Raw genomic sequence first — 27,717 nt, 5'->3', positions numbered from 1 at the left:
TAGAACATGTCAGCTGAATGTGGTGACACGTGGTTATATCCACAACATTTCAGAGGCTGAGATCATGAGGATCATGAATTAGAGGTCAGTTTAGCCTATACAGGAAGATCCCTCTCTCAAAAACCCAGGGTCTTGCCTAGGATGCACAAGAACTGAGTTTACTATCCTGAACTTTCAAAAAATAAAACTAAATTAAAATATATTTAAATGCATATTTTGGAGGCTGCAGAAATGGTTCAGGGGTTAAGAACACTGGCTATTCTTCCTGAGGAACTAGGTTTGATTCTTGGCACCCATAAGGTGGTTCACAACCATCTGTAATTCCAGTCTAAGGAGATCTGACACCCTCTTCTGTGCTTCAAGGGCACAGCACATATGGACACAAATGCAGGTAAAACAGTCAAATATTAACTAAAAATTTTTAAAAAATGTATATTTTAACAGAAAGTTGCTCTAACAAATTGATAACTATTACATTTATCTTACCTGTAATCCTTACTTTTTGCTTATCTATACTTATTCCTTTTGCAATATATTCATAAATATTAACTTTTCCAAATTGATTTAAATTTTTTCTTACTTCTTTAATACTTTGAACTGAGAAATTATTATTAAAACGGCAAATAAAATGGGAGTAAAGACATGCTACTACATAGTATTAATATTTGAGACTTTCCTGAAAGCAAACCACATTTAGTTAAAGTTAAAGACATAAAAAACAAAACAAACAAACAAACAAAACGAAAATCTTCTCCAGAGACAAACAAGGAAGTTACAGATAAGCAGATGGCTAGAGTCGGCGTAAAAACACATCCAACAAAAATCAGGATATCATAGTTTCACCAGCAACCACAAAAATCGATGGATATGCTAATTCATCGGAAACACAGGAAAATTATCTTCAATCTATGCTTATCCAGTTATTGGAGGCACATAAAGAGGAAACAAACAAAGCTCTCAAAGAAATACAGGAAAATACAGCCAACAGAGGCACAGGTAGAAAGACAAGTAGTGGCATACAGAGAGGAAACAAAAAAAAAAAAAATAGAGGCCATCGTGGAAAGATTAGAATCCACATTCAAACAGATGAAGGAAATAGTGCAAGACATGAAAACAGAATGAGAATCAATAAAGAAAAGACAGAGAAAACCCTGGAGCTGGAGAACATAGAGAAATCAGGAATCACAAGGGTAAACATCACCAACAGAATGCAAGAGATGGAAGAGAGAATGTCAGGCGCTGAAGATATAATTGTACAATTGTAGAAATTGACATGTCTCTCAAAGAAAAAAATAAAATCAGAAAAGTTCCAAACACAAAACATCCAAGAAGTCAAGTTTGCCATGAAATCTAAGAACACTAGGAATAGATGAAAAGAAGATTCCAGGCTCCAAGGTCCAGAAAATATTTTCAAAAACATGATAGAAGAAAATTTTCCAGACTTAAGGAAGAGACGTCCATAAATATACGAGAGGCCTACAGAACACCAAATAGACTAGACCAGAAAAGAAACTCCTCACATTACATAATAGTCAAAACATTAAATCTACAGAACAAAGAAAAAATATTAAAAGGAGCAAAGGAAAAAGGCCAAGTAACATATAAAGGTAGATTATCAGAATCACACCAGACTTCTCAACAGAAACCATGAACGCCATAAGGGCCTGGGCAGATGTCATGCAGACTCTAAGAGACCACAGATGCCAACCCAGACTACTATTCCCTGCAAAGCTCTCAATCAACATAAATGGAGAAAATAAAACATTCCATGACAAAACTAAACTTAAACAATACCTACACAGCAACCCAACCCTACAGAAGATACTAGAAGGAAAACTCCAATCCAACAAAAACAACTTCACCCAAGAAAACACAGAAGAGAACAAGCATGGAGACACAGTAACACCACCAAATCTGCAATAAAAGGAACTAGCATTCATTGGTCACTATTATCTATCGACATCAATGGACTCAACGCTCCAATAAAAAGACACAGACTAACAGAATGGTTGCAGAAACAGGATCCAACATGCTGCTGCATCCAAGAAACACACCTCTGCAACAAGGATAAACACTACCTCAGAGTAAAGGGCTGGAAAAATGTTTTTCAAGCAAATAGACCCAGAAAACAAGCTGGGGAAGCTATCCCAGTATCTAATAAAATCGACTTTCAACCAAAATTAATCAAAAAAGATGAGGATTTTTTTCATCAAAAGAAAAATCCACCAGGAGGACATCACAATCCTTAACATCTCTGCCCCTAAAATAAGGGCATCTGCATTTGTAAATAAAACATTATTAAAGCTTAAATCATACATCCATCCCAAAACCTTAAGAGTGGGAGACTTCAACACTCCACTCTCACCAAGGGACAGATCATCTAGACAGAAGCTAAACAGGCAAATAATGACACAGAGGTCCTAAATCAAATGGATCTAATAGATCTCTACAGAACTTTTCGCCCAAACTCAAAGAGTACACCTTCTTTTCAGCACCTCATGGAACTTCTCAAAAATAAACCATATTGGTGGGCACAAAGCAAGCCTCAACAGATACAAGAAGAGAGAAATAAGCCCTGTATATCAGACCACCATGGCCTAGAACTAGACCTCAACAACAACAGAAATAACAAAAAGCCTACATACACATGGAAACTGAACAACTCTCTACTCAATGACAGCTTGGTCAGGGAAGAAATGAAAAAAGAAAGCAGAGACCTCCTCAAATTCAATAAAAATGATGGCACAACTTATCCAAACTAATAGGACACAATGAAAGCAGTGCTAAAAGAAAAGTTCATAATACTAAGTGCCTCCAGAAAGAAGTTTGAGACATCTCATACAAGCAACTTAACAGCACACCTAAAAGCCCTAGGGTAAAAGAATCAGACACACCCAAGAGGAGTAGAGGAGTAGACAACTGGAAATAATCAAACTCAGAGCTGAAATCAATTAATTAGAAACAAAGAAAACATTTCAAAGAATCAATGAAACCAAGAGCTGGTTCTTTGAGAAAATGAGCAAGATAAACAAACCCTTAGCCAAACTAACAAAAGGCAGAGAGAAACTATCCAAATCGGTAAGAGCAGAAATGAAAATGGGGATATAACAACAGACACTGAGGAAATCCAAACAATCATTAGGTCTTACTACAAAAGCCTATATGCTACAAAATTTGAAAATCTAAATGAAATTGACAATTTTCTTGATAGATTCCATTTACCAAAATTAAATCAAGATCAGGTAAATAGATTAAATAGTCCTATATCGCCCAAGGAAATAGAGGCAGTCATCAAAAATCTCTCTTCCAAAAAAGCCCAGGGCCAGATGGTTTCAGTGCAGAATTCTATCAGACCTTCAAAGAAGAGCTAACTCCAATTCTCTTCAAACTATTCCACAAAATAGAAACAGAAGGAACACTACCAAACTCATTCTATGAAGCCACAGTCACCTTGATACCTAAACCACACAAAGACCCCCCCAAAAAAAGAGAACTTCAGACCTATCTTTCTTATAACACTGATGCAAAAATACTCAATGAAATACTTGCAAACTGAATCCAAAAACACATAAAAGATATCATCCACTATGACCAAGTAGGCTTCATCCCAAGCATGCAGGGGTGGTTCAATATACAGAAATCCATCAATGTAATCCACCATATAAACAAACTGAAGGAGAAAAACTACATGATCATCTCCTTAGATGCCAACATTTGAAAAAAAAAAATTCAACACCCATTCATGTTTAAAGTCTTGGAGAGATCAGGGATACAAAGCATATACCTAAACATAGTAAAGAAAATCTACGGCAAGCCTATAACCAACATCAAACCAAACAGAGAGAAACTTAAATCAATACCACTGAAATCAGGGACAAGGCAAGGCTGCCCACTCTCTCTATATCTCTTCAGCATAGTACTTGAAATCCTAGCTAGAGCAATAAGACAACTAAAGAAGATCAAGGGTATACAAATTGGAAGGAATAAGTCAAGGTATCACTATTTGCAGATGATACAATAGTATACATGAATGACCCCAAAAATTCAACCAGAGAACTCCATCAGCTGATAAACACCTTCAGTAAAGTGGCTGGATACAAAATTAACTAAAAAACAAAACAAAACAACAACAACAACAACAAAAAAAACCAGTATCCCTCCTGTATACTAAAGACAAAAGGGCTGATGTAGGAAAACTACATCCTTTACAATAGCCACTAATAACATAAAGTACTTGGTGTGACTCTAACCAAGCAAGTGAAAGACCTGCTTGAAAGAAAGTTCAAGTCTCTGAAGAAAGAAATTGAAGAAGATATCAGAAGATGGAAAGATCTCCCATGCTCATCGATCGGTAGGATTAACACAGTGAAAATGGCCATCCTGCCAAAAACAATCTACAGATTCAATGCAATTCCCATCAAAATACCAACACAATTCTTTACAGACATTGAAAGAACAATTCTCAATTTGATAAGAAAAAACAAACAAACAAACAAAAGCCAGAATTGCTAAAACAATCCTGTACAACTACAGATCATCTGGAGGTATCTCCATCCCTGATCTCAAGCTATGCTACAGAGCAACAGTAATAAAAATTGCATGGTACTGGCATAGAAACAGAATGGTGGATCAATGGAATCGAATAGATGGCCCAGAAATAAACCCACATACCTACGGATACTTGATTTTTGACAAAGAAGTCAAAACCATACAATGAAAAAAAAAAAAAAGACAGCATCTTCAAAAAAATAGTGTTGGTCTAACTGGATGTCTACATGTAGAAAAATGCATACTTATCACCCTGCACAAAACTAAAGTCCAAGTGGATCAAAGACTTCAACATAAAACCAGATGCACTAAATCTGTTAGAAGAAAAAGTGGGAAAGAACCTTGAACTCCTTGGCACAGGAGACAACTTCCTGAACAGAACACCAACAGCACAGGCTCTAAGAGCAACAATCAATAAATGGTACCTCATGAAACTGAAAAGCTTCTGTAAAGCAAAAGACACTGTCCTCAGACAGCCTACAGACTGGGAAAGGATCTTCACCAACCCTTTATCTGACAGAGGGCTAATAGCCAGCATATATAAAGAAGTAAAGAAGCTGAAAAGCAGCAAACCAAGTAATCCAATTAAAAAATGGGGTACAGAGCTAAAAGGAGAATTCTCTGTTGAGGAATATCAAATGGCAGAGAAACACTTAAAGAAATGCTCAAAGTCCTTAGTCATCAGGGAAATGGAAATCAAAACAACCCTGAGATTTCACCTTACACCCATCAGAATGGCTAAAATTAAAAACTCAAGTAACACATGCTGGAGAGGATGTGGAAAAAAGAGCACCATCTTCCATTGCTGGCGAGAATGTAAACTTGTACAACCACTTTGGAAATCAATCTGGTGCTTTCTCAGACAATTAGGAATAGTGCTTCCCCATGATCCAGCTATACCACTCCTAGGCATATATCCAAAAGATGCTCAAGTACACAACGAAGACATTTGCTCAACCATGTTTGTTCATAGCAGCTTTATTTGTAATAGCCAGAAGCTGGAAACAACCCAGATGCCCCTCAGTTGAGGAATGGATACAGAAATTGTGGTACATTTACACAATGGAATACTACTCAGCAATTAAAAACAAGGAAATCATGAAATTTGCAGGCAAATGATGGTAACTAGAAAAGATCATCCTGAGTGAGGTATCCCAGAAGCAGAAAGACACACATGGAATATACTGACTTATAAGTGGATATTAGACATATAATATAGGACAAACATACCAAAATCTGTACATCTAAGGAAGCTGGGCAAGAAAGAAGACCCTGGGTAAGATGATCAATCCACACTCAGGCAAACAGATCGGACATCAGAACAGAGAGAAAACAGGGAACAGGAGAGGAGCCTATCACAGAGGGCCTCTGAAAGACCCTACCCAGCAGGGTATCAAAGCAGATGCTGAGACTCATAGCCAAACTTTGGGCAGAGTGCAGGGAATCTTATGAAAGAAGGGGGAAATAGAAAGACCTGGAGGGGACAGGAGCTCCACAAGGAGAAAAACAAAACCAAAAAATCAGGGCCCGAGGGTCTTTTCTGAGACTGATACTCCAACCAAGGACCATGCATAGAGATAACCTAGAACCCCTAAAGATATAGCCCATGGCAGCTCAGTCTCTAAGTGGGTGCCCTAGTAGGTAAGTGAGTTCCCTAGTAGGGGAACAGGGACTGTCTCTGACATGAACTTAGTGGCTGGCTCTTTGTTCACCTCCCTCTGAGGGGGGGAGCAGCCCTACCAGGCCACAGAGGAAGACAATGCAGCCAGTCCTGATGAGCTAGTGTCAGAGGGAAGGGGAGGAGGACCTCCCTTATCAGTGGACTTGGAGAGGGACATGGGAGGAGATGAGGGAGGGAGGATGGGACTGGGAGGGAATGAAGGAGGGAGCTACAGCTGGGATACAATGTGACTAAACTAATAATAAAAAAAATTTACAAAAAAAATATTTTAAGTTTTATAAAACACAAATGTTCATAATACATTCTAAATTATTCCATATATTTTAAAAATTCCATATATTTTAAAACTATTCCATATATTTTAGCTCAAATTAAGTTAAAATTTTATATCTTCTTGGCATGCACTGTCTATTTAAATTGGTTTGCAGTTTTAATATCACTTCAGTCTACAAGAAACAAAGTAGGCAATCAGTGTGGGTAAAAGTATAGTGAAGCTACCCAAGGTCTGGTGGGAGGTTTGTAGTAATAAATGAATTCTCAAGCATAAGCTGTCATTTGTGGCTGACATTCTAATATAAAGAAGCAGCTTTGTGTAAATATTTACAATTCATGAAACTTACATCTTGTACCAAAGGATGGCAACTTGATTAAATGGTAAACCTCAACACATAAATTCACAATGTAGATGAGCAGACTAGCGAGTCCCTAGCCATGTGGCAGGGCATGGCAGAAGACAAGAGATGGAGGCAACACAGTAAGACTGTTGTCTCAAAAAGCAAAACAAGACCAGAGAAAACAAAACAAAACAAATTACTATCAGGTAAATGCTTGTTTTTCACTTTGGTAAACGGTCCTAACACAAATCAAGATGAGCTTTTTTAAAAAAGAAAGATTTGTTATTAGTTTAATTACGCGTGTGTGTGGTTATGTGCAGCTGACACAGATACCCACTGAAGCTAGGTGTCAGATGCCCTGGAGCTGTTGTTACAAGCAGCTGTGAACTGCCCAATGTGGATGCTGTGAACCAAACAGGTACTCTGTAAGTGCAACACTTGGTTTTAACCAACAAGCCATCACTTGAGGCCCACGCGGAGTTTTTCTATAATGAACCTTATTAGCCTAGTGACCACTCAATTCCAAAAAAGTCTATTAGTCTTGGAAACAACCCTGTCTGAAGTGGGGGAAGGGGGAGACTGAATATTATTATTATATATTTATTACAACCAGCCTTTATTCTAAGTGTGAGCATGCCAGAGCACTAGGGGCAACATTTGAAAAACCTCACCTTTTATTTTTGATACAGATAGCTCATTACACAACAGCTAGCCTAAAACTTTCGTTCCTCTTGCCCCTCCCCCTTTGGTGTGTGAATTTTTTATTTGAAAGTTGTTTATTATTTAAAACAATTTTTATGTATTTTGCCCATCATTTTTTTCCTTCCCCAAGTCCCTCCAGATCCTCCTACTTCTTATCTACCCAACTTTGGTAAGTTCGTTCTCAAAAAACCAACAAAAACAATACAACAAAGCCAAGAAAACAAGATAAAGTACCACCCAAAAAATAACAACAAAAAACAGCAAACTGTAACTCAATAAAAGCAAGCACAATACACACACACACACACACACACACACACACACAAATATATTAAAAGACTGTATAAAAAAATCTAGTATTGAGCCAAGTATCACCTAAGATAATTCTATTTTGGTATAGGTTGAACTTTATGAGATTCTAAACCTCAAGTGTAGGAAACACATCCGTAACTCTATAAATAGGCTGAAACAGAATAGTATAAGGTACCTAAAATAAATACATCACCAGAAAAGGCAGGGGAGGATCCATCTATCTTTAAACAAAATAAATTCTAAAACAAGGACAGTATAAGTTCATAACTCTTCAATCAATAAACAAGACAGTATGTTATGGTCTCAGGTACCCTCAAAAGCTCATAGCCTTTTTCTTTACTGTTTTTACAAGTACTTTATAACACAGATAACAAACTCAGTGACAGCTTTGGAGTTCTGGATTATGACCAGGCATTAAAATACATCTATTATCAAATTATTAGTATGTATTATCAAATACATCTATTATTCTAGTCTTGCTAAAATATATATACTTGCCTTTAAAAACAATTTTTATAATTACAGCCAAATTTAAACTGCATATGAAAATTATACAGACACACTTGCACATATACAAAATATTTTCTGTTTCTTTATTTAAAGAACTATAAATCTGGTACCAACACCAAAAGACTGAAATAATAGAAAAATGGGCATATAAAGCACTTCAAATTCTTAAATGATCAGTGACTCTAACACAAACAGGAATTTATGAGACAGACACAAGGAAACAGAGGTAGGAGACAAAAGATCCTTCAACAGAAAAGAGATATACTGCTTTAAAGAGTAAGACAGAATTATACACATAGTGGCATGAAAACATGACCAACATACCTTCAACAAGCAACCACTACAGTAAAGCTACAGTCTACTTTTTCGTTTCAGAAACATACTATATAAAACTATGTTAGAATACAAGCAAGAAACCGCTGGGCAAATGCTCTAATGGTGATTACCTTTGGAGAAGGGAACTCTGACTTTCCAAGTCATATGTACCAAAAATGTTAAAACAGACACAATAAATCATTCTTATTTTTTGAAACTATCCTGAGGAAGTAAGAATGCATGGCAAAAAAAAAAAACAAAAAAAAAACAATCAACCAGAATATTCACTGAACAACTTTTATAAGAAAAAAAAAGGGGGGGGGGAAGCTTTCGGGAACCATTTAAATAGCAATTATGCATCTATGTCATTTGTCCACTAAACATGAAGTTAAAATATATTCATCTGTCATGAAAGGGGAACATGTTATATCTGATTTGGCATCTGTTGACAGAACTACTTCAAATAACTTTGAGAAAGCTGTACCCCCAAATATTAACAGACTAGAAGAAAAATTAAAGGGTTGTTTTTTTCTCTGCTTTCTTTTAGCTCTTTGAATTCATTCTTCATAGCATGAAATTTAGATCTGAGACAAAAAAAATAACCCTACTTTTCCAATGTAGAGCACAGACACACACAAAAGAAGCCAATGTTCACGATGCCTATGACTCACTGGTATATTCTCTCTCTCTCTCTTTTATTGATATAGGGATCAAACCCAGAGCTCGGTGCATGCTCCACAGGTACTACACACTGAGGTACACCTCCAGCAACACTTTATTCTTCAAAATAAATTTGGTAAAACCTGAATGTAAGCCACACACTCTGTACATTTAATGCACATAAAAGGCTAAAGCAAACAGGCAATGAGAAGCTGACATCATTGATTTTTACTAGTAAATGTAAAATGTCCATTTTTTTTTTTTTTACAGCTTCAAAAATAAAACAAACCACTGGAATGTGGTGGCTTATGTCTATCATCATGACTCAGGAGGCTGAGGCAGAACAATCCCAAGACACAGACCAGCCAAAGCAACACAATGAAAATCAATCCCAGTCTCTGTGTCTGTCTGTCTCTCTCAAACACACACAGACACACAAACACACACACACACACACACACACACACAATTCTAAAACTAAAACCACTGAGAGAAAGAAACTGGAAAAGCATCCCATCACAGCCATCTGAGAAGCACCAGGAAGAGTAAAGCATAGCTGGCTCTCCTGGCTCTACCCTAGATTTACTCCTCACATGAGTACTTAAACACACATCCAACACTCTGCCTATGTTACATTACAGAAGTTCCATGCCAAATACTTTAGTTCAAAAATGTTAAGATATGAAGACCAAAGTTATATTTTATACATTAATTTTAAAAACCTAACCTGCCTAAGCATAACTGCTAAGTGTCCTACTCAGCTAATGGGGAATGCCTGGGGATATAGCTAAGTCAGTACAGTGCTTGCTTTGCAAGCATGAGGAACTAAGCTCAGATCCCCAGTACCCATGCAGATATTGGATGCATGCAGCAGTCAGCACCCGTAATCGCAACACAGCACTATGAGAGTAGGAGAGAAGGGTAGAACCCTGAAACTCAATGGCTTGACAGGCTAGTTCAATCAGTGACTCTGGGTTCAGTGAAGAGACACTGCTGAATATAAATGAGGGAAGCCTCTGGCCTCAAGCATGTGTACACATGTACACACACACATTTCCAGTCTCTAGAGATCATCTACTCTTGTGTCTGAGGGCATTAATGCCAACATTTTGATGATAATAACAACAGTAGTAAAGTGTAAGTGCTTTTTGTATGCCAGGCATACTTATTTAACTCTCAAACATGTCTAAAGTTTCAATACCATTCTTTTTCCATTTTCAGATGAGAAAACTGAAAAATAAGGTTAAAAACACCTACCAAGGATTACATGCAAATTTTGTCAAATATTCTCCTGTAGGTCACATATACATTATGAAATGACTACATGAGACAGCATGCCACTTTCATGAATAAAGTTAAGTTCTGTAATTAACAGTTATTTATAAAGTGGTGAAAAACCAATGTAACTGGAGCAATTACAATGATAAAAGTTTCTAAGGTATGCTATCATCAGCACTTCAGACCTTTTCCAGTTCTCTCATTTCTCACATTCAGAAACTAGCAAGTCAATTTTGCACTTGTTTAGTTTTAATTCCACTTCAAATACTATACTTATTAAATTAAGTATAGTGTTTAACTCATTTTATCTGAGAATCTTCATCATTAAAGATTAAGTTCATACTCTATAATAAATTCATGTTAGAGCTTTTATTTTCTGAATACACAATACATAAACAATGTGTAAAGCTCCTTAAAAAAAAAAAAAAAGGTTAAAAGAATGTAATGAGCCAGGGATGATGGCTTCTTACGTGCCTAAAATGTCATCGGTTTGTAGGTTAAAGTAGAAGAACTTTCAGTTCAGGGCCACTGTGGGCTATATGAAGAGACATTGTATCAATATAAATACTGTCCATAATCTCATGAATTGGAGGTAACAATGTAAGACCTTTTATGATTCCTCTATATGCTCTACCCTTCACTAATACATATTTACAACATATGGCAGTGAAAACCCTATTCCTGCTGGTCATCTGCTTCTGTTAACAACATGGTCTCATGGTTTGCTAGCTACAAAAGACTGTGGCTTAGATGACTAAAAATCTAATTTAATACACTGAAAATTAACCACAGAATGAAAGGGAAGGGATGGTGGCTCTTCCTATATAGATAACTCTCTTTTACAAGTATTTGATTGCTTTTTAAAATAACTTTTTTCCTGCTTAGGCACTTTAAAAAGTATTCATATGCCTATCTTCTGCATTTCAACATAACAGGGATACTAAACAACAGTCATGAAAGAATTATGACTAAAAGTCTAAAGAGTGAAAATTCACTGTAAGACACAAACTCAGCCCAGCATACATGCACCTAAATAGAGGCAGCAGAGAAAACAATAAAGCAATGATTCTTTGTAGCCATTATCTAAGGCCTTCTATTTCTTGTATACACATGTAAGCAGATGGTACTGAGTGGTAACACTTGTTCTATTGATGACAGCAGTCCAAGTCTAAAGTACGATGGGAACAATAAGACAACTACATCTTCTAAAACTGTACTTATCCACTGCTCCAAATGTAGGCTAGAATTGGTAACTGAATTATAATGCTGTCATATTCCATGTAAAAAGTATAACATTTGACTAAAAGGCTAGTCAGAGGTTACTAAGCACTTACTTAAACTTTGAGGAATGTTTTACTACTGAAGCCTGTCCTACGTTTTCAAACTCAGTATCTAAAGGCACAGGAACTTTTGAAAAGAATATTTCGAGATGAGGATTTAGCACAGTAGTTCTGTGCCTACCTGGCAACAGTAAGTGCAACAGGGTTTGTTTCTCAGCACTGACCAATCCCGAGCTTCTGAAGTCCCACATTTCTTATCATACCAATGCAAAAGAAACACCACACATCAACAAACAGATAAAGGGGGATCTAATTAAGATCATCTTCCCACATTACTTGCCAATAATTTTCCATTAATTAATAACATTCTAGCCAGTTGTGGTGGCACACACCTTTAATCCCAGCACTCAGGGAGGCAGGGGTAGGCAGATCTCTGTAAGTTCAAGGCCAGCCTTATCTATAAAGCAAGTCCAGGCCAGCCAAGGCTACATAGAGAAACCCTGTCTTGGAAAAAAAAAAATAGCATTCTAACACTAATTAAATTTATTAAAGTTGCAGCAATAAAAATTCAGATACATAACTATATAGAAAAGGATACTTGTATTTACATGTGAAAATACTTTCTGAAGAATGAAATTTTCATACTAGAAACTATATAGCACTATTAAACGATAAAATTAAAGTGAAAAAATAGAATACAAAAGCCTAAAAGTAACAGCTTTTTTTTAAAAGAATTACAAACAGAATCGAAAGAAGGGTTGTTGTTATTTGTTTGTTTGTTGAAACAAGCTATGTACTGTGTACCGGACATTCTCTATGTAGACCAGGCTGGTCTCCAACTCCCAGAAATCCATCTATTTCTGCCACCTTACTGCTGGGATTAAAGGTGTACACACAACCACACATGACCAGGCAAATGATATTTTTGACTGCAAATACTAGGATCTAGAAGGTAGATTAGAAATAAACTTACAAATTACTGCATTAACGTTTGTGAAACATTAGTTGAGCAGAAAAAAAAAATTGGCAATATCAAGACTCAAACTATTATATAAAGTTATCTTTTAAAAGCCTGTCAAATCATGTTAGTCTCAACGGCCAAAAAAAAAATCTTTTTTTAATATTTGTCTTCTTCCTCAAACCAAACTTTCTCATTCTATCTAGGTTTACTGTACTCCAACTCAAGCCAACAAGAAAGATGGTACACCTCACTTTTAAAACTGGTACAAACAGGGGAAGCTGCATTATCTCTCTGAAGATCCCAATAAGCTACAACAGCACATCCAGATTATGCTACCTCCTTCAACATTAACTTACATCCTCACGGTCGGTATTTCATCATTTTCATTTCTGCCTTGAGAAAATAAATGTTTTACCCACATCTAGCAAAGCAACTTTCTCATACGTCAAATATTCTACATTAACTCCTTTATCAATATCCTTTTACTTTTCCAACTTTCCTCTATTAAGTTATTTTAATTTCTAGATGGGCATCCATTCCTTTAAGATTGAAAATAGTGGGAAACTTTTTACTGAAGTTAATGTGAAGGATGAGAAATGCTAGAGCATTTAGAAACCTCATACATACTATTCTGCCTGGGTATAGACATGATTTAAGAAAAGAATTCTATCATTACATACACATTTAAATACCTCTATAGCCATCATATGCTTTAGAATAATCAGTTCATGATTCTGATCAACAAACTACATGGTGTGATACACTGAGAGAAGAAAAAACAAACATAGGACCCCACCCTACACATACACCATTTCAACAGTCAGACCTGACCCAGCAAATCAAGGTTAGCTGCACAATGTTTTAATTATTGCTATTCTATCACTTCCCTTCAAAATGGCAAATTTTAAATGATTATGATAATAACTTAGGCTTACAAAGATGTCCAAGGAAATGTTCTGTGAGTTAACAGTGAGAACCTAAGTTTAGATCCCTAGATCACAAACAAAACCAGATGCAGTAGCACATCTGTAGTATCAGCACTCCTATAGCAACCTAAGAGGTAGAGACAGCAGAATAGCCAGAATCTTGATGCCCAACAAGCCTGGTGTATGTATAACCACACACACAAACACACAGATTTTATTTTATGTGTGTATGCATCTGTTGCATGTGCACCACATGTGTGCTGATGCCTACAAAGGCCAGAAGAGGGCATCAGACCTCTTAGAAGTGGAATTACAGGTAGTTGTGGGCTACCTAATGTAAGTGCTGAAACCAAAGCTAGGTCCTCTGCAGGAGCAGCATGTGCTCTTGGCTACTTCGCCAACTTTCCAGCTTTTCACAAAGACTTTTTAAAAAAGAATTACAATTAAAAAGTGATTTCTTGATTGTGAACACCAGGTGGTACTGGTTTCGAAGGCATCAAGGGGTCATAGGAGCAGATAAGGCATGGCACTGTGGGAAAGGACACTGGTGAAAGTGAAGCCTCAGTTGCAATAGAAGCCTCAGATTGAAGAGAGCCTCTCAGAGAAGTTGAGGCTTAGTACCATGTAGCATGCTTCGAGTCCTGAAGAGATCCCAGGAGAAGCTACTGATGACAACGGTGCAGCCCAGTTGCAGGAGAGATCCCAGTACTGTGAGAGTACCACCAGAGACAGCAGCAGCCTGGCCACGATCCTAGGAAACAAGTGTGTTCGGCAGAGGACGGAGCCAGAAAAGTGGTCCAGGACTTTGGGAGCCCAGTGGGGTCTCACATGTCAAGTAAGGAACTTTTTACACTGTTAAGAGTTTGGTTCTGCTTTGATTTGATTATGACGGTGCCTTGGTTCTTCCCCCTTAGAGAAGCACGCAACTCATTTTTAATTTTACAAGAGCCCACGGTTAACAAGACTTTTTAGAGACACAGAAATCTGATAGACACTTAGGAATCTGAAATACAGTGGATATTTTAGAGAAGCTCTAAGTATTTTAGAAAGGCATGGAACTTTAAAAGATGATATCTTAAAGAGACTAAGCTTTTAACGTGATTTTTGTTTTGTTTTGTTTTTGAAACAGTTCCTCTGTGCAGTCCTGGCTGTTCCGAACTCACTTTATAGACCAAGCTGGCCTCAAACTCACCTGGCCTCAGGAGCCACCTGCGTCTGCTTCCCTGAGTGCTGGGATTGGAGGTGTGCACCACTGAGCTCTTGATTATAGGACTTTCAAAAATTAGAATGTTTTATATCGTGATCGTGATATTACAATGAGCTCTTGGAAAACAAGAAAGAAGAATTTAATAGTGGTATGTTAATGGTTTAATGGCTAATGGTTTAATAGTGGTATGTATGAGCGTCAGTTTAACTAGCAGCCAATTATCCTTGGGGAGGGTGGTTTGTTGTTTTGTTAACTTGATACAAGCTAAAGTTATCTAGGAAGAAGAGCATTAACTGAGAAAAATCCCTCCATCCAGACTGCCTGTGAGTAAGTCTATAATGCATTTTCTTGATTGATGACTGCTGTTCGTGGGCCAAAGTCACCCCTGGGCATGTGGTCATGAATTGTATAAGAAAGCAAATTAAGCAAGCCAGAAGGAGCAAGCCTGTGCTCCTGAGTTCCTCTGTGTCCTGTTTCAGTTCCTGCCTCCAGTTTCCTGCCCTAACTTCCTTCTGTGATGGAAGATGAGCTGAGAACTGTAAGATGAAATAAACCCTTTCCTTCCCAAACTGTGATAAAGTCTGTTACTTTATCACCACACTATCAAGCCAACTAAGATAACCAGTCTCCACTTTAGAGACTTACACAATTTAAGTGGAATGATAAGAGATCTATTAGCAAAGAAATATTAGTTCCTTTCTAAGTCCCCAATGAGATTACAAAATTTATCAGTGAGTTCTAGCCTTTCTATGAAAAAAAAAAAATTATTCTCCATGGATTCCATTTCCTTAAAGAGCTTTATGTACCAAGCACATTGGTATTGTGCTTGGTTTAACGCCCTATTAAACTAGTCAGATTAAGTAAAGGCTAATCAGAATTCTCAAAATTTTTAGACTTAAAAGCTAATGTAACTAAATGCTAGGTTCTCCCCACCATAAAAAATTTTCCCCAGACAGAGAAATCAAATTCACTATGCTCTCACATACTAGGCAAACACTCTGACATTTGACTATGTGTCAATGAGTTATAGAAACCTGGCCCAAAGATCTGGGTCTATACATTACTGGTTAAAGAAAAGACAGGCAATCGCTTGCCTATGTATTTCTATTCATTCACACACATACACACACACACACACACACACACACACACACACAGAGTGTGGAGGACATTAAAAGAAAAGAAAGTACAGTTTAGTACAGATTTGTTTTTAGCCAGTATTCTCAGTAACTCTGCCTTAAAATCCAAGTGTAACATACATTTTCCACGCAGGGAAGTGAGTAGCAGTGCCTTCCCTTTCTATATCACAAAATCCAAACCATTTCCCACAGTCCTATGCGATTTGCTCCCTACCAACCTCACTGGCTTTGAAATTTTGGCATAAAAGGTTAAAGTCTTCCACATATTTCTTCTTTATCCCCCACCCCCAGGTTGTCGTGGACTCTTTGTAGACCAAACTGGAACTCAAAGAGATCAGCCTGCCTCTGACTCCCTGAACGCTGAGATTAAAGGTGTGCCCTACCGCACCCCATTTCTTCAACATATTTCCTGTAACCTCATGTGAAAATTGGACAAATAGGCCAAAGCAGCTACTGAAATTGGCATGGGCAGTAGACTCACTTGAGTCCAGGAATTTGGGGCCAGCTTAGGCAACATAGTGAGACTCTACTTCTTAAAACGAAAACGGTTTTAACTGAGTATAACAGTATGCCCTGAACTGGTAGCTACTTGATACAGTAATTTATTTTTCTTGCTAAATACAAGCAGGTTTCTAAGAATGTAAGACACAGGAAAGAGGCCATAGAAGGAGCAGTGCCAGGTGCCCAGTCCAGAAAGATCTTGCTCTTGCTCTCTTAACTATAGGTATAGGGTGATCAGTCAGTCCTAAGAGAATTATCATAGATATGACTTATGTTGAAACAGGCAAAAAAAAAAAAAAAAAAAAAAAACCCTCCAAATCTATTCAAAACAGATTCAACTAGAATCTTGAATTCTGTGACAATAACTCAGTACTCTAAATACCTGAGGTCTTTTAGTAAATGAAATACCACCTGAAATTCTGCAATCTCACACACAAAAGTATTTGTAAAAAAGCAACAGTCATAGTCTCTAACACTGTTATACTTGCTTATGAATTTAAGTATTTTCAAAGACACTTTTAAAGGGAAGAGAACTGAGCAAAATTTAACAATGAACTAAATATGGAGCTCAGTTGTAGAGCCTTTGCCTGGCCATATGCAGTCCAGGGCTTTGATTCCTAGCACCTTAAAGATTTCATTTCTGAATTTAGACAATATTTGGTGGGAAAACATTAAGAAAGAAATGAGAACTAACAGGTTTAAATATAAAACATCTTAAAACTTCAAGAGGGTTGTTCGGTTTTCAACTGTATAATAGTGAGCAACTAATTCACAGCTTGTATGAATTTACTTTTCAGACAGGTAGATTGGTCTCCAGTCAGATCAATCTGCATGCTTACTTTTCAGCCAAGTACTAGAGTCAGTTACTAGAATGACTAAAACTGGCATCCATAAACTCAAAAAAATAAATAAATAAAAAATTGGCAGACAGGAAAATTAAAAGAAGGTAGAATGGGAATACTTTAATACTTTTTCTAGAGTCAATTTCCCTTTTGTTGTAGCTGCTCTCTATTACACTGCCTTCAACTTCTAAGATGCTGTATTCTATCACCTCTACTCATTTAACTGATACTTTTCAAGTCTAGTAGCATTTACAAAGAAAAAAAATGGGGTGGGAGGAGTTGAATGATGGCTCATGAATGTGTTAATTAAGAACACAGGCTGCTCTTCCAGGGGATGTGAGTTCAAGTCCCAGCACCCACATGGCAGCTTACGGGTATACATAACTCCAATTCCAAAGGATCTAATGCTGTTTTCTTGCTTCGGTGGCATACAGATATACACCCATACATATAAAATAATAAAAAAAAATTAACCCATGGAAAACAATTTCACCTTACAGAGATCAGTTTTACAGTATCTCCAGAATACAAAGTATAATACTAAGAACACCCTATTAACTAACCAAACTAAAAACTTAGAACACTAAACTAAATAAAATTCTGCAGCAAGCTGTACATGTTTTAGAAAATCAGAAATAATTCTCTTTTTCTGTGGCATGAAAGCAATCTTTTAACTTCTCTTTAAAGTAGTGACAACCAAGATCAAGTTGCTTCCTCTCAACGGTAACCTAACTCCGTCTAGCCTAAATCCTAAATTCAATACTATCCTTCTTGAATCTCCTTTTCAAACCCAACGCACAGACTCCTAAACAACTCCCCCAATTCTCCCTCCTGTTTTCCACTAACACTCAGACCCTGCCTCTCTGTTATTAAGTTAAACCAGCTTCCCTACCTCCCATCTATTCCCTTCTCAATTTATCCTGGACTCTAGAAACTAAGGTCTCACTATGAAGCCCTGGCTGGCCTCAAACTAGCAATTTAGACCAAGGTGATCTTGAACTCATAAAGATCTGCCTGTCTCTGCCTCCCACGTGCTGGGCTTAAAGGTGTGCGCCACTACACCCAGCGAAGAATTATTTTTTATGTGTATGAGTGTTTCGCCCACATATATAAGCATACCACATATATGCAGTTCCCACAAAGGCCAGAAGAGTGTTGGGACCTATGGAACTAGAGTTACAGGCAATATGAGTTGCCCTATGGGTGTTGGGGACCAAACCTGGGTCCTCTATAAAAGCAGCCAGTGCCGTTAACCACTAAGCATTTCTCCAGCCCATATATCTTCCTTTCAATAAATGTGTTTATCAAATAGGTCTTCATATTAAAACTTCTTATATCCAGAATTAGGTCTTGCCTTCTCCACCTAGCATTCAAGTGACTTAAAGTAAAAATAAAAAAAAAAAAAAATCAAACCCCATATGGCCTTATTTCTTCCATATTTTTCAAATACTACACTAAAGTCTATACCTCTGTCAAATGACCATTCTATCCTTCGTCTTCTGAACTTTCTAATTTATCACATACCTCTCCTAACACAAAGAATGTCTACCACACTTTCTCCTTAAGTCATTGTGTACTACAGTTCATCTGTATCTCTATGAATTTATGTAAACAAGGTTACAGGAGTGAAGTACCTCCCCCCTTCTGAGACTGGCCCCTCCAAAATTAACAAAAATAGCTAGGTTTTTATTAAATGCTTATTGTAAGGCCAAAAGTCTTACATATTACTTCTAACCTTTTCAACAAACTTATGATGTAGGTAGTTCTATTATTATTATTATTATCATCATCATCATCATCATCATTATAAGAAACCAAGGTTCATCATCATTATAAGAAACCAAGGTTCATCATCATTATAAGAAACCAAGGTTTAGGTATACATTCATGATCATCATTATAAGAAACCAAGGTTTAGGTATACCAAATCAAGTTAGCAAGCTACCTCATCATGCTGTTTAAATCAAAGCAATATGTCTCTGTGTATGTGTCTCTCTCTCTCTCTCTCCTTCTCTCCTTCTCTCTCTCTCTCTCTCTCTCTCTCTCTCTCACACACACACACACACACAAAAACCCTTTTTGCAAGAAAATAAACTTTCTCATATTTGTCATTTTAGAGGGAAAAAACCCACAAAATAAATAAAATCCATGATGTTCCAACTGCAATTTCAATGTCTCTTGATACAGATCACTTTCACCTAAAATATTTTTAATGAAACTTATTGCAACTAACTTTTTCAAAAGAACTGCACATTTCTATTCATACAAAATAGTGCTCTACATGTTAATAACATGCGGTCTGTCTGATAACCATGAAGACTCTAACAGGAATCTATCCCACTGGCAAGAACTGTAGAAACTAACCTGCTCAACGCCGCTGAAGGTGCAGCAAGACACTCATCTGACCCCACTATCCTCTGACCCTGAGATCCCATTTCTGAGAATCTAGCCTAAAGCAAAGGGAGGAAGGAAAAGACAAAAACAAATGCAATCAAAGATAGATGCACAAAATGTCTCTCCACTATTTAAAATAGTAGTATGATTAAAAAGTCAACCATAAACTCTAAACACCAATATCCCATGAAGACAGGAAATACCTAACAAGTATAAAGCACAATTCTAACTTCTATAAAAACAAAAGTCTATACACTCAAAGAAAGAACTGGAAAAATGCACACTGAAAGATTGTTGGTAGTCTTCTCTGTGAACAGGATCATCAATAATGTTAGATTTCTTCTTTACACTATGTTCTTTTCAAAACCTCCCACAGTGTAATAATGATTACACACTTACACACACACACACACACACACTGGGGGAGGGATGGGTGGTGTCATACTGAAAGCAAGTCTGGAGTAAAAGGGCAGATAGGTTGGAATAGGCACTATGTTTCTCAGGACAAAAAAAAACAAAACCGTCAGTCTTGTTTTGTTGCCAGGTTCTATTATGTTCATATTTACTTTTAGATTGTATAAAGGATGTTATCCAAAACTCAACAGTACTTACGATGCTGCACAAGGCCTACCACTTAAAGGGCAACCAAAATCCCAAAAGCACCACAGTTAAGCAGATCTTCTATGCATGACTATTGAAAGTGAATGTCAAATTAATCCAGACTCACACATGCAAAATAGAAAAACCAGAATAACTACCCTCATTTTGCAAACTAAATATATGATTGTTTCTTATAAGCATGTCAGTTAGGTCTAAGGAGGGAGCAACTTGAAAATAAAACTGACAAGCTCCCAGTGTTCACTAAGAATGCAAACTGATGCATTTGGTCTATCTACACATCCATCCTAAGCAGACATTTTATTGGTACAGATGATTTTAATCAATATAGGGAAAAATATTAAAAATCTGTTCTACAGATTTAAAAAAAAAAAGAAAACCCCAAATCTTGATACTAAACACAGAATTAAAACTGTTAGCTTAACAAAGATACAGCTCCAGTATAATTGTGTGTGTATAAGACTGAGCTACACAGTCTGTAATTTTTATTGTACTGTATTTTGACAACTCTAAAGGAATAATATTTATGAAGCTGCACAAGGCCTATCATTTAACAGACAACTAAGTACTAAAAAATCCTTAGAAAATAAATAAACAGAAATAACTAACTAGTAAGAAGAATTTTACCTAAAAAAATATAATTGTATTTTTTACCCACTATGAAAATACATAGATTACTAGACTATAAACTAATGGGAAAGAAAGACAGACAGACTGACTGACTGACTACACATTTACACGTGCCCAACAAAGAGTTTAATTTTGGCTCATTCAAACACCACAGCTGGCAAGACAGTGTAGCAGATAAAGTGCCTGACTGATCCCTAAGAAGCACATGGTGAAATGAGACCCATCTCCTCCTACTAGCTGTCCTCTGACATCACACACGCATCATGGCATGTGCATAACACACAGATACCATAAATATACATAGTAAAACCATTTGGGGGACTGGTGAGAAGGCTCAGAGGTTAAGACACTGACTGTCCTAGAGAATCAGGGTTCAGCTTCCAGCATCCATCTGATGGCTAATGACCATTCCTGACTCCAGATCTGACACACCTTCTTCTGGCTTATTCAAACTGGCACTCATTTGTACACAGACACACATGCAGACAGAACACCCATACACATAAAATAAATTTTAAACATTCAAGCTTAAGACATGGCTGAGTGGGTGTTAATGAAAGGATACACCACTTTTACATTTGAACTGAAAAGATAGTTCCAAACATATCCAACAGATACGGGCTAGATTATAAACTACATAAAATTCTAAAAATAGTGCTAAATGTCAACTATGAGAATTAACATAGTACTTGCTGTCTTAATGTTGCATAATATCGCCAACCTATCTAGAACGGAATGATTTTATTTATAAATTAATTGAAAAATATCACTGAAAATACAGTGAGTGACTGTGCTCTCTGGCCTCCACTCCTGGCAGTCTATAGTAGGAGATTCCCCACTACTCACAGCAGCACCAGTGCCATCATAGTTTAGTCCAAGAGTTACACCTAGTTCTCTTTGCCTTGAAAGCTAAACCACAATCTTATTCTGAGCAAAATTATTTTTTTTCACATGCGCAATAAGTTGGTATAAAATAGCAGTGAAAAAAGAAAAACATGAATAAAGGGCTGGAGAATGGCTCAGTGGTTGCTCTTCCAGAGGACCCACGTTCAACTCCCAGCACCCAAACAGTGGCTCACAACCATCTGTAACTCCAGTCTTGGGGATCAGGCATCCTCTTCTGGCCTCCTTGGGAACGAGGCATACGTGTGGTGCACAACATATACTGAGGCAAAACATACTTATACATAAAAGAACTTAAAGGCCATGATAAATGCCATGCTTAAAACATACTTGTGAGTTCAAAGTGAGGGCCTTTAAAGGGTTCATTGATTCAAAAGTGTCTTTTACCAGTTATTTGTGCTCTAATACTCTTAGGCAATATGACTAAATTTTATTATGACCTGAAACCAAATATACGATTTATATGCTGTAAGTTTTGTTAATTTTGCCATCCCACAGTTTGAATCAGTCCCTATCAATGTAAACTAAATAAACTAAAGACACAGGACTGGCAAAATCAGAGTGACTTATAAAGAGATTCTTTCAAATTTATCTACAGTAGGTTGATATGCCCTAAATAAGTTAAGTACTCTTTTAAAAAGGCACTCACTTGTATAATATCTAAAGGTTATTTCATAAAACAGTTAATCTCCCAGGTGTACATCAGGTCCTTCTAAAAATAATACTAAAAGGACTATTTTTGTTCCTCTTATAAAAGCACATCATTTTCTTATTTCAATTTTACCTTAATAATCACACAACTTCCCTTTTTCTATTGGTACACGTGTGAATGCACGCTGTATCCCTCACTCTGAAAGGCCTATTTCCAAGCAGAAATGAGAGCATGGCACAGTTCTTTGCTGAGTTGCTTTGCTGATCAGAACATGATAATGAATAAAGCTAACCTTATTGGTTTAATAGTCATCAGGATCATTTAGCTTTGAAACAAATTAACCAGACATCTCAAAACTGTATGCCCAGGGGAGGGAGGCCACAATCACTTATTGCAAACTGATAACCACTACTACAAAAAACTCAAAATGTAAATTATCTTAGGTGTATGCACTACAAAAAGATATATAAAATTTACTTGTGGTATGGACACATACAGACATACACAAAGGATGCGTCAACTTCTTATTAACGTATAAAAGCTTAAATATTTCTATTTAATGCTACTATTTTCTACAAGATAAAATATCTACAGTAAGTAATGCAGTAATCCCATGACAGAAACGGGTGTAAAATGCTTAAACTATGCTGTAACTTTTCACAAGTGATTAGTTTAATTTGAAAAAGAACATTAGGAGAAAGTTTATGTTCACAATTTTAAATGTACCAGAATAATAAGATATAAATGCTTTGTACAAGTTATTGCTATTGACCATCTAAAATAAGAGCTGCGTGGAGCCAAGAGCCCTGAAAACTGAGCTTTGGTGAACACTCCCTGGCTCTCGAGCACATGCCACACAGTGCTAGGTGCTTTCTGGGAACTCAGCTGTTCTCCCTTCCTTTACAGATGCCATAGCTTTGGCTCAGACCAAGTCAAGCACCAGAAATGTTGAACAAAACCTTGATGGTATAATTTTCTATGAAAACAAACTGGCATCATCCTCCTCTTAAAACTAAATAAAATGTCAAAGATTCAAAGCTGTCCTTACGTAACAAGACAACAGTCTATTTTCTGAATAATGAGGCATAAAACAATTTATAATTCAACTGCTCTTAACTAAGGACTACTTGATGTAATTTACTGTCAAACATATAAGAATCGAAAACATACAAAACATAAACAAATTACAGAGGCCAATTAAAAAAAAACAAAACAAAACTACTTGTAAGAAAAAGTAACTGCCAGAATGAACAACTAACTAGATGCTTATTTCATATAAGACCATCAACCACCCACAAAGTTCACAGTAGCAGAAAACACTGGCAAGACTCAGCATTACTTCACTATTAAGAACATAAAACACAGACGAATGTAAAATTTCCCTGAGCGCAAAGGCCATCTAACTCAACCCTATAGTGCCACCAATTAGCACTCTGTGGTTAAATGCTAAAGAACAAGTGAGCTAAATTCAACCTGTCTAAAAGATCTCATTTGATGACCAAAACAATTGTTTGTGTTAATAAAACCCATTTGTGCTCAAAAACCATGGCCACTGAAACTAGGATGATCAACTCTTTGAAGGCAATTTGGACATATACTATATCCATACAGGGTCCTTTTAGAAATAAATCACAGGGAAATATTCCAAAAAGAAAAAAAAAATGTTGCCTAGACTACGGTGAAATTTCATAGTTACCTTAATGGGGAGAAGATACCTACATGTCCAACAGAAAGAAGATCGACTATTTTACAATGGCTGACAGGTTAAATATGAAGACATAAGTGCAGGGTAACTTGGTTATTAGGCACTTGCCTAGCAAGTACAAGGACCTGGGTCCAATCCCCAGCACATTAAAAAAAAAAAAAAATCTCCTAGATCCTATTCTTGCCTTGTCCAACACAAGCTGACTTGCACACAATAGTCAGAATGATGTTCATAAACTTGGGAGAGATAAGGTCTCTCTTCTACTCAAAGGGTTCCCATCCGATTCAAAGGGTTCCCAAAGGTCTTACAAGGTCTTATAAGGGCCTCAGTTACTTCTCCAATCTCAAGTCCTCTTCTCCCTCTGCTTGCTGTTCTTAGACCACACTGGCCTCCTAGCTGTTTTCAAAAAAGCCACATACACTCTTGGGTCTTTGATGTTTTAACACACAAGGGAGCACACATCCCTCACTTCTCCAGGTCTCGCTGCAGTCTTCCCTGTGAGTGCTTGTGTCTAACCCCTCACCAGTCCTCACTCTTACATACAACTCTGATGCTCTACATTTATGTGGTCTAACTCTCCTGACTGAAGGGACGACAGTAAGAACTTTGTTTTAGCCACACAGTAAACACCCAATTAAGTACTTACTGAGTTAATATTGCACGTTTTCACAATTAACTACAAGAAAAACAGACATATGAACAAGCTCGAAAGAGAAAAAATATTATTTGATTGTTCAAATGCTCTTCATATTACTAAAAAGTAGATGGCACAAGTAAGAGCCTGATCAGTCATGATTATGAGTTTAAGGGACCAAAAGATTCTAGGGAGCATAGGTTTAAAATGACTGCTGGTTAGGGATGGGGATACAGCTCGGTGGTAAAGTGCTTGCCAACTGTGCTTGAGGCTCTGGGTTAGATCTGCAGCACTACCAAATGACTGGTAAAAGATCAGTTAACCACCATTCAGGAAGCTGGGTTTGATCCCCACAAAAACCAGGCATGGAAGAAGCACATACCTATCCAAGCACTCTGGGGGTGCAGGCAGAAGAATCAGAAGTTCAAGGTCTTCCTCAGCTGTATCTCTGAGCTACACAAGACCAGCGGTGGGGGAGGAAGGGTGGGGTGACTTACTGAGAACCTTCCTCCATAAAACTGTGATCAACTTTAAACCTCTTAAACCTTGTTCCCAAATCCTCAAAATTTAAGGTGAAGACACAATCACACCGGAGGCCACAAAAAAAAGTGTGCACTTTTGGAAAGTTTTAATATAAAACTGAGTAATATGGGAATTTCAGTTCACTTTTAACACGAGTGTCTATGGGTGCCTTTAGAGAAGTCCAGAAGCGGAATGAAAAATTTTTTATTAGAGGCTTGTTTTGTTTTTCCTAGGCAAAAAAAAGAGTCCATACATTTCACCCTATTGTCAAGGTATCAGTGGCACAGGAAAGATTGAGAGTGACATTTTTATAATAGAAGTGAAATGCAACATTTAACATAAAGGTACCTCTCAAAGAGATATGAGATGTATATCAGACACTGAATCGAACCATTCAACTCATTCAACAAATGCTGGGAATCATACAATTCTTGCTAATGAACACAACTGTAAAAGAATCAGAAGTGGCAAGTGTAAAAGATTCACTGAAACACCATAAGAATATCTGAGAACATAAATTTAATTTTGAAACAAAGTGTTACAGAAATGCATAAAGACAGAAAGGAGTCTGGGACCTAACCTAGCATTATTATAGCAAAGTGTTGCAGAAATAGATTGCATCAAAAGAAAAGAAAAACTTACTCGCAGGCATACCCACCCCCACACATTCTGACAGGAAACTCAAAAGTTTCCAAATCCTGTTTCCAGCACCATCTCTTGTAACTGCCCGGTTTTGAAGGCAAACTACCCCGTTTAATTCTGAGGGTCCACGCTTGGACTAATAAAAACAGAAAGGTTCTTCGGCCACCCGAGAAGCAGAAAATAGTGGCTGGTACCTGTAACGCTTGACCCATTAACCTCCTGCCCTTTTATTCCATTTCTTACACAGTACTTCCTTCACAGCAGCAACAAAATGATTTTCCCTTCCCGACGGCAATACACTCAACTGTCCCTCAACGCTAGCTCTTTTCCAAGGGATGAAAGGTCCCCTAAACTCTAGTTTTCCATACTGTAAGGAAATCTCGGGTTTTTCTCTTTTTGGGGGGTGAGTGGGCGGGGGGGAGACAACTGTCCTTCCTTGTTCTTCTCCTTACAACAGCAAATTACACAATTCAACAGAAGACACTGTCCTTAACTTTCTGAGTAAGGACACAAGCTACACTCCCAGCACCCGGACAGTCCTCACACACCCTCGACGGAAGGGAGACGAGAAACCACACCATGGCCTCTTCCCTGACAAAATTCAGGGGGAGAAGCAGAGACCACCGGGGAGAGCAACGCTGCAAAGGCGAACACATGGCAAGCCGCAGAAGACAGAGAGGGCACGGAGGGCGGGAACCGGGCTGGCGGCGGAGCGGGACGCAAAGGTGTCAGCGCCAGCGGCCGGGGCAAAGGCCGCGCGGAGGGCACCGCACCTCCCCGGGCCGTGGGGACGGCACCTCGCAGCCGGCGCCGACACGCGTCCCCTCCCGCGGCCCGCCCCTCGCGGCCGGTCCCGCAGGCCAGGCCGGGCCGCCTCGGTCCGCGGGCGTGGCTGGCTCCGGCCTCCAGCCGCGGCCCCTCCCGTCCGCCAGGCCCCCGGCCGCCGCCCGGGACTCGCCGACGGCTGGGCAGTGGCCCCCGAGGCGCGGCCAGCCCGCCCCCCGACTCGCGTCCGGTACTCACCCGCGGCCCGGCGCCTCCTCCACCTCCTCCTCCTCCCTCCTCTCGGGCTCGGGCTCTGCACGGCGGCGGCTGTAGCAGCGGCCTCGGGAGCGGCGGTGGCGGCGCCTCCGGAACGCGCACGCACGCAGCACGCAAGCCCCGCCTCCCCCGCCCCGGGACCCGCCTCCTCGGCCGCGTCCGGAATCTATTTAAAGCGAACGCGCTTCAAAGGCTGGGGACTGCAGAGGAATAGTGTGCAGGCAGGAATTGGGGCCTCGCCTTTGTGCAGGTGGTTAAGACTAAAATGGAAATAAGTTGGGACAAAAAAAAAAAAAAAAAAAGAAAATCAGAAGGAACAGAATCTTGAGGGGATGCAATCATTTGACAGTTACTTGTTGAGTGCCTAATAGGTGTTTGATGCTGTTCTATGGCATATACAGAGAAAGTCACTTTCTAGAGCTTTAATACTAGTGACCTCGGAAAGGGTACAGGAACAACAGAAAAAAAAATGTACCAAAATTCTCAGATCACCAGAAAGA

The 27,717-nt window shown here is 38.2% G+C and overlaps 1 protein-coding gene across 2 annotated transcripts in view; it reads right to left on the bottom strand.

The window, feature by feature from the left end:
- The window catches only part of Rap1a (RAP1A, member of RAS oncogene family), a 78,710-nt gene extending 51,380 nt beyond the window's left edge, over positions 1-27,330 (bottom strand). Inside the window, exon 1 of one of the 2 annotated variants that reach the window (XM_060392927.1) lies at positions 27,200-27,330. The gene's annotated coding sequence lies outside the window, so the exon portion shown is untranslated. Of the gene's footprint in view, positions 1-19,840; positions 19,909-27,199 lie in introns of those variants that run through there. The other variant, XM_060392928.1, reaches the window with a different exon arrangement.
- Positions 27,331-27,717: the final 387 nt, after the last annotated feature.

Source organism: Meriones unguiculatus, chromosome 10 (genome assembly GCF_030254825.1).
Source record: "Meriones unguiculatus strain TT.TT164.6M chromosome 10, Bangor_MerUng_6.1, whole genome shotgun sequence".
Taxonomy (NCBI): Eukaryota; Metazoa; Chordata; class Mammalia; order Rodentia; family Muridae; genus Meriones; species Meriones unguiculatus.
Note: the sequence above shows the minus strand (reverse complement) of the source record. Positions and strands in the feature narration are given on the sequence as shown.